At 42.1% G+C, this 8,544-nt stretch overlaps 1 pseudogene; it reads left to right on the top strand.

The window, feature by feature from the left end:
• The first annotated feature begins 1,572 nt into the window (after positions 1–1,572).
• On the top strand, positions 1,573–5,251 carry LOC119368431 (annotated as a pseudogene).
• The last annotated feature ends 3,293 nt before the right edge of the window (positions 5,252–8,544 follow it).

Genomic DNA, 8,544 nt, shown 5'->3' with positions numbered 1-8,544 from the left:
AGTTGTTAATTTTTGGGGCTTACAAATCAAATATATGTTCTGGAGATTCAATGGATACCAATTGGGTAGATTTTCATATCCGTGCGTTTTTCATTATTTATCTATTGAACTAGAACCGATGAACACTAAGTTATAGCCATATCCTGATCGAATCGACAATATAGTTGGAGTAGAAGAATAGTGGAATTCAGATCCGGTGTCGTTAAAGTAAGAAAAATCCACACTGGGGTGTCATTGTGCAAAGAAAAAAACTTTTGTTGCCACCATGTGGACTTAGTTGTGATCCACGTCAAAATGGTCAACTGCATGCCACGTTTACAACAGAAGACAACACACAAACTAACCACTAACTATCAGAGCTCTTTCTTCTTCTTCAGACGATGTTCCTGTCTCTTGTGTTTGGCTTTGTTTATTGATTTCATCACCAGTTGTCGAGATGCTGTTGCTTTGCGGGCTGACCTTTTTCTTCTAATCCTTTCAATGGCCAACTCCTCCTCCCGGGCCTTGAGTTATAAGAGCATCCCAACAGGCGGCACAAAAGTTTCGGACACTAAAATAGTTTTAGCGCGTCACTGTAGCACTTTTCGCGCGTGGGACCCAACATTGATTTATCAGATGCCCCAAAAACGCACGCCCAAAAAACACGTAGTGTAAATTGTGAAGCGCGCGCAATCCGGCGCCCCAAATTTCTAGCGCGTTCCCAACCCTTTTGCGTGGGCACTATTTTACAGCCTCTGTTGGAGCTGTCCGGCGCCCAAAAAACCTGAATTTTAGCGTGCAAAGTAGTTTTTGGGCCCATGTTGGAGATGCTCTAAACCACCAATTTCATTCCGAACCCATCTTGCAAGCGGCTAGCACAAGCGATACATGTCGGAGAGATCGCCCACTAGCACTGATTTTTGGGCGGCGAGGCAGCGGTGAGATTTTGACCGATCTTAGGAAGGTTCTAGAACTTTCTGTCTTATTTTTGGAAGATTCCAAAAGGTCTTTCTCACCGTATTTTTCTTATGTTTTCTATATCTTTTACCTTTTTTTTCGGTTTTAATCAGTGATGATTTGTCAAACTCACAAACATAATTTGATTTACTTTTAAAATTCACAAACATTTTTCGAAATTATAGACTATTTTTTGAATTCAAGGACATTTTTGAAACTAGTGAACATTTTTTAAATTAACAAGGAATTTTTAATTTCGTGAATAGTTTTAAATTCTGAGAGTCCGCAAAATTTTTTCAATTCATGAACATTTTTCAGTTTCATGAACATTTTGTAAAATTTCTGAACATGTTCTGAATTTTCGAGCACTTTTTAAATTTTTGAACAGTGTTCATGTTTAGAATTTGTTTTTCGTGATATTTTCCATATTCATTAACTTTTGAACAATTTAAATAAAGCCTACTGAAATTATAAACAAAGTGAAAAAACCGAAAGAATGACAGAAAAAAAGAACACAAGTCGCCTGTCGGCCCGTGTGCGCCAGGCCCACGTAGGTGCGCGCCGCGTAGGAGCGATCCATAGCAGCGGCCAGCGGTTAGGTCTCCATTTCAGCTCGAGCTCGGCAGCCAAGCAGCCATGGCTTCCCACCCGTCGCCGCCGCCGGAATACCCTAGACCACTCGCTCGAATCACCATAAGCGCCCTCGGCGACGACCAGCTCCGAGAGATCTTCCTCCGCCTCCAGGACCTCCCCAGCCTCGCAGCTGCCGCCTTTTCACCTGCCGCGCCTTCCTCGGCGCCGTCCGCTCGTCCCGCGCCTTCCGCCGCCGCTTCCGCGAGCTCCACGCACCTCCGCTCATCGCTCTCTTCCTCACACCCTGCATGCACACGGTACCGGCCTTCCCCTCCTCACGGCGCCCCTCCGCCGGATTCAGTCCCCTCCGAGACCACGCCGCCGCTTCCGATTCCGAGTGGGGGCTCGATTTCCGCGACATTGCCTATGACGACGGCTTCATTTGCATCGAAAACCGGACCACCAAGCAGCAAGTTTTGTACAATCCCCAGACAGCTGACCTGATTCTCCGCCCCAAGGAGGACCACGACATGCCCAACGGCAGCTCCCTCGAGTTCCACACACTCTCTCCCGAAGAGGATCAGAGGCCGACCCGTGTGGTCTGTGTCCGTCACGACTACTCATGGGCTTGGGTACGCGTTGCTGTCCTCTCATCCGACACCATGGAGTGGCAGATGTTCCCGGAGACTGCGATGCCGCTGCCCGAGGGCTCCATGCACGCAGCCAGCACGGTGGTGGATGGGTTTATCTGTTGGGAATTCGTGTCCCTGAATGAGGTATCTCTCAGCGAGTACATTTTGGTGCTCAACACGGATACCTTTCAGTTCTCTCGAATTGATCTGCCGCCGTCCTTGAGAGTGGTATACCCAAAATTTAAGATTGGTCAGACCAAGGATCGGAACCTCTGTATCGTCATTGAGAAGGATTGCATGCTTTTTCTTTGGATCTGCACAGCCGGTGATGATGGCGTCCAGAGATTTGTGCTGCACAGTACGTTCCCGTTGCACGCTAGATTTATGGAGGTCACCAGCTGTTCAGTGGAAGATAAATTCTCTGTGCAGCTTATGACGGTCTTCAATGGCTTTGTGTACCTTTCTATTTGCCCCTGGAAGAATTTCAGGGATAAGTACAAATCCCCTGAGTGGTTCATGTCCTTCTCTCTGGAAACAGCGGAGCTGAACCAGCATTTTAAGAACAGAAAGCGAATTGGCTGCCCTGTCCATCCCTATTTGGCCTGGCCTCCTTTAGTAGACAACACGGTGAGCATATTCTTGTGTCTGATCATGGTGCTAAGGATTCCCTTTTATGTTTGGTCTGTAAATTGTATGCTATGAAGTCGAGATGATTGGGTTGATGTATTGCTGTGAAGATATTCTATCGATTTTTGGTCAAAGTTACATGTCTTATTTGCATAACTCATAGTAGAGGAGCTGATAGTGATGCTCCTATTCCTTCCAAAAAATAGTAGACGACCTCAACTACTTGTACATTGCTGCAAGGATGCAAATTGTCAAGGGTTTCTGCAGGTTATATGATAGCGTTTTGATACAAATCTCCACATACATAATCTATAACTAGTACTACCTCCAATCCATAATAAGTGTTGCAAACTGCGACAATTATTTTGGATTGGAGGGAGTATATGAATAGCTAGATTTGTCAGTGGTGTTTAAATATTTGGAGGGTTTAGATTATATGATAGCATTATTATAAAGCTCCACATGCATAATATATAACTACTAACTAGTATATGAAAAGCTAGATTTGTCAATAGTGTTCAAGTCCTGGAAGCAGCCTCTTTTAGAAATGCAAGGAAAGGCTGCATACAAAAGACCCAAAGTGATCGGACCCTTCCCTGGACCCTGTGCAAGCAGGAGCTACGTGCACCGCGCTGCCCTATTTTTATTGTAAATATTTAGAGGGTTTCTGCAGATTAAAAGATAGCATTAGTATAAAGTTCCACATACATAATCTATAACTACTAAGTAGTGTATGAATAGCTGGATTTGTCAGTATTGTTTAAGTATTCGGATATGGATACATTATATGCTCAATGGCAAGTTACGTTTTCTTTTTCCCTTTACATTTTTCTTGTCTTCAACATCAGTTTTATATTTACATGTTATTTAATGAATATGTGTTCCATAATTTCATGCCAGTTAGAACTGAGCGTCTGCCAACATATTCGTACGCAACATGATTCAAGCTTTGCATTCAACTGTTAGATAGTAGTACACATGATTATCCCCGTGGCACTCTCTAGCCTCTTCCATGTTTTCGGAGGGACGGTACATATATTTGTTTTCTAGGTGCATATTTATCTCTTATACTCCCTCCGTCCCAAAATAAGTGTCTTGAGCTTAGTATAAATTTGTACTAGAGCTAGTACAAAGTTGAGACACTTATTTTGGGACGGAGGGAGTAGTAGTAATCAATCTAGAGTTTGAATAGGCCACATTCTTTAGAAAAAGACTGTCCAAGAATAGTCAACATCTTCCTATCTGTTTCCAAAACAGAAAACATATTCAACTCTGTTTCTTTTTCTCTTGAACCCAAGTATGGTGTGTTTTTAATCATCAAATCTTAACCGTTAATTTTTTCTTAAATCTTAAGTGTTTTATAAAATAAAAATAATAGTTAGATAGATTCCAATTGGATAGAGGAGTTTGTATCCTATAGATATTTATTTGGTTTCTAATTAGGGCTGTTAAAGCCAATTAAATATCAACCAACGTTAACTCTGTAAAATCTTAACATTTCTTTTCTATTCCAGATACTGGTTTGTCACTCTGATTCCTATAGTTAAGACACTCAAATCTAATTAAATTTTAACCGTTCTTCATCCATCAAATCTTAACTGTTATCTTTCAATTGCTTTCGTATTATAATGATAGTAGATTTAAAAAGTTCTAGATGGCAGTGGTGTATCAGTATCTTATTTCACTTTCATCGCTTCTGTAAAAGCTAGATAAAATGATCTGTATCACTAGAATCTATTGCCTTGCACATACTGTATTTGTCTACACAAATACTTGTATTCCTTTTTACACTGAATTTCCTTTTTGTTACAGGTGGATTCGGAATATGAAGTTACTGGAAACAGTATTGGAAGTGCTGGTCCTGAGAGCACAGAGAAGGGTTCATCTTTTCTTATAAAAACATTACGATCATTCAAAGAAGCTTTGATTAAGGATGATGACGCAAATGTTGCTGAGATTGAGGCCTTCTTACTTTGCATTGATGTCAAGGATGAGAAGAACTCTCTTGTGAGGAAAATCATTGCTTTAGATGAATTATTGATAACCGTGAGAGATCATGTCTTGGGAGCAGGTGCAGATTCTGAATTCTACAGACAGAAGACAAAAACAGAGAGCTGGTGGCAAATGTGCAAGGGGAAGTTATGGAGAGCCTTCTTCGCTAGCTGAATAAGTCTATCAGGAGTCAAGGCCTGTTTTGTTGGAGGCTTGATGTAACTTGCCTGGCCTGATAAGTACCTGTGCGCGCTTTGGTTGGTGTCCTGAGTGCTTGGCTCGAGCTAGCATGCCGTGTTGTTATCCTGGTTGGGGCAGCTGGAGTTAGCAAGGAGTCTAGTCAAGGATGGCTGTCGATGCCATCTAAAAAATAGGTCTTAAAACTTCATGTTTTCTCTGGCAAAATTCGTATGAATATCAGGCTACATTCAGGCGATACTGTTTGTCAGGCATAGAGCTCAGGCTAGCAACCACACAGGTAAGTGAGCTTTTGTTGAAATGCGTTGGTACTTTAGTTTTTAGATTCTGTGATGACGGTATGTGCTAAGTTTAATGTATGTTAGCTGAAACAATGATGATTGTAAACATAATCAGTATTCAGTATGACTGGTTGACAAGAGACCAAGTCTTCAGTTTCTTCTACTGATGAGTCGTTTTAGAGATGACCCGTACCTACAAACGTATGAGTCTCAAACTGTTGTTTCTTCTCTTTTTCTAATCAATGATGTGCAACCTTTTCTCAGCTTGGTATTAAATATTTCCTTTTTTTTAGAAGTGTATATATGTGCGAGAGAGTTTGAAGGTCATATAAGTAAAGGCGTGACCGTTCTCTGCTGCATATAATAACTAAAATGGCCCTCCGTCCCATAATGTAAGAGCGTTTTTTATTATGGGACGGAGGGAGTAGCCTTTTCGCTTTTTTCCTTTCGCCAAGATGCTTGTAGTGTGAAATCATAACTACGCTGCTATTTTTATTTGAAATGACCAAAAGATTAAATGGTCAGGTTTATTCAGGTTGCAGGGAGAACTTTTTTCTTTTCACAGAGATTTGTTACTCTAGAGTGTGCACCAAATGCACGTCATTTTGTATTACGACTTTTAGATACAGATTATTATTTCCTGCGTTTGCCCACTTATGTTTTACATTGTATGCTAGCTCACAAGTTTATTGTAAGGAAATGCACGTCATTGAAACTAGTATCTGAGGGAGCGCAGACGACACTGAATTTTGTGAACAAATGGTTATGGCACGTATGCAGTTAACATTGGGAGCAGCAGACAGTTCTATGCTGATAGCAAGTTTTTTTTTTTTTAAAGAAAGGAGACATCGGGAGGCACTATGCTGATAGCAAGTGCTCTCCTGTTTCCATGAAGTCTTGTACAGGCACAAAAGGCATCTTCTATTGGCACAACCAGTGTCACGTTGACGTATATTCTACTCCCTCCGTTTCCAAATATTTGTCTTTTTAGAGATTTCAACAAGTGATTACGTACGGAGCAAAATGATTGAATCTACATTCTAAAATATGTCTACATACATCTGTATGTTGTGTCCATTTAAAATGCCTAGAAAGACAAATATTTGGGAACAGAAAGAGTATTTTCATTATATATACCGAAAATAGACATGGCTGACATGCCATGACCTGAACCTTTAGCACACCCCGTGTGTTGCCTAATCTTTTTAATTAGGATTTAGGAAGAAGGCTGTTTCAGTTTATTCTAAATCATTGTACACAGAAACGTCTGGAAAAGTAAACTGGAACAACTAAATAAAAATTGAAGACAATACATGTGTTCACAGGATGCACCACACACATCATGCTTCAGCACAACGGCAAACCTGAACCATTGGTTGAGCAACAAATGCTTAGTTTTTATATAGTACTCGCTCTGTCGAAAATCCATCTCTGCACCCGAGCTCATTTGCACCCGCGCTGACGCAAAAAATCAAAACAAATACTAAATTTTTTTAAAAAATTCCAATTTTTTTGTGAGGTAGACAATTTGATGCGTGAGGTCCGCTTGAATTTTCAAATCATTTGGACATCTGAGGAACTCTCAGAAAAAAAGACAAATTGGGGTGTTTACTGTTCATGTACTGTTTTGGTCCGATTTATCTTTTTTGCTGAGAGCTACTCAAATGTCCAAATAACTTGAAATTTGGAGCGGACCACACACATCAAATTGTCTACCACACACAAATTTTTTGGAAATTTTTAAATTTGTTTAGAATCTTTAGAATTTTTTTTCTAACCGGGTGTAGATGAGCCTGGGCACCGAAACGCCCCACTCCTCTGTCGAAAATCCATCTCTGCACCCTAATATAGCTTGAAAAACGTTACTCTCTTGTTGTTGGCTGCCCCCCTCCCGAGAGTGGAGTTTCTGCCCTGGGGAGCGCATGATGTCTTTATATAATTCTAAAACTATGTCAATATTTACAAAATAGTGCATGACTTTCATTGCCCATGTTGCGAGAGGTCACACCGGATGTGGTCTGCCTCTCGTGGGGTGCGGGACTGGCTCGGTGTATGCACATCGCTTGCAGCACCGATGAATGACGCACAACCCCTCAACCGATGTCCCTAGCAGCACGCGATTATCACATCCAGGCCATGATCGCCACACCGATGAATGACGGGGTTGCATTGCACATAACATAACAAAAGACAATCATTGTAACCAGAAAGGTATTGCACTGTATTACATTACATTCTTAGAAGGGGTACAATGATCAAAGCCTTATCAAAGATGGAGCATTTTGTCAAAGACTCTAATTACATCTCTTTTCTTCTTTGGTTCCTTCGAGAAGCCCAACCTACAAGTCTCCTGGAAGAAGTTGAGCCCCTAACTTCCCATCCTGTGTTCACCGTGCTGATTCTATGCATTTGGGTAGCTACCTCTCTCATGTAAGCCATTCATTTTGGGATTGGTTACTAGGCCCTGATGTTAATTCATTCAGGTGTTTAAGCTCACTAATCTATGGAGGTATGATACCTTGGAGATTATTATGGCTAAGGTCCAGCCTTGGGAGTTGTGAAAGTTGCCCAAACACATCAGGATTCAGCAATGTTCCCCCCTATAGTTCATTTTCTTGAAGATCGAGCTGTCGAAGCTTGGTGGCGTTGCTGATGCTTGATGGGATGCCTCCTATGAGATTATTCCTGGAAAGATCTATACTTAGTAAATTGTGGAGCGAACCAATTTTTTTGGGATTGGACCTTCTAGCATGTTTCTAGAAAGATCTAGAATACCTAGGTTTGAACAATTCATGATTGAGTCAGGGATTATCCCCTGGAATGAATTGGATTTCAGGTCAAGGACGCGAAGGTCGTGGAGCTGATTCAGGGGAGGTAACTGGCCGGAGAAGCCATTGTAGCGCAAGCTGATGATCTCAAGGAACGTCAAGTTTCCAAGCGAGGGGGTGATCTCGCCTGACAAGCCTTGGCCGGGGATTCTCAGGGCAACGACGCGCCCTGAATTCAGTGAGCTGCAAATGACACCCGTCCAGTCGCAGTGGCGGACGCTTCTGTTCCATGATCTCAGGACGCCTGTTGGGTCGTTGGTAGCCGCTTTGAAGTCGAGCAAGGGGAGCATGTCTGTGTTGTCCCCGTGGTTAACCGTTGTTGAGCCATGGATGTTGACAGTTCCATAAGACATCAGGAGCAGAAACGCCAGTAGAATAGCCATGTCGAGTTCTTCAGGGAGTGCTCCGTCAGGCATGACCCGCGTCAGTAGTGTTGCCTGCAAAATATGTGGAGCGCAGACATGGCAGCTTATTGAT

Source organism: Triticum dicoccoides, chromosome 2B, assembly GCF_002162155.2.
Source record: "Triticum dicoccoides isolate Atlit2015 ecotype Zavitan chromosome 2B, WEW_v2.0, whole genome shotgun sequence".
In the NCBI taxonomy this organism is placed as follows: domain Eukaryota; kingdom Viridiplantae; phylum Streptophyta; class Magnoliopsida; order Poales; family Poaceae; genus Triticum; species Triticum dicoccoides.
The sequence above is the reverse complement of the archived record's forward strand: the minus strand, read 5'-3'. Positions and strand labels throughout refer to the sequence as shown.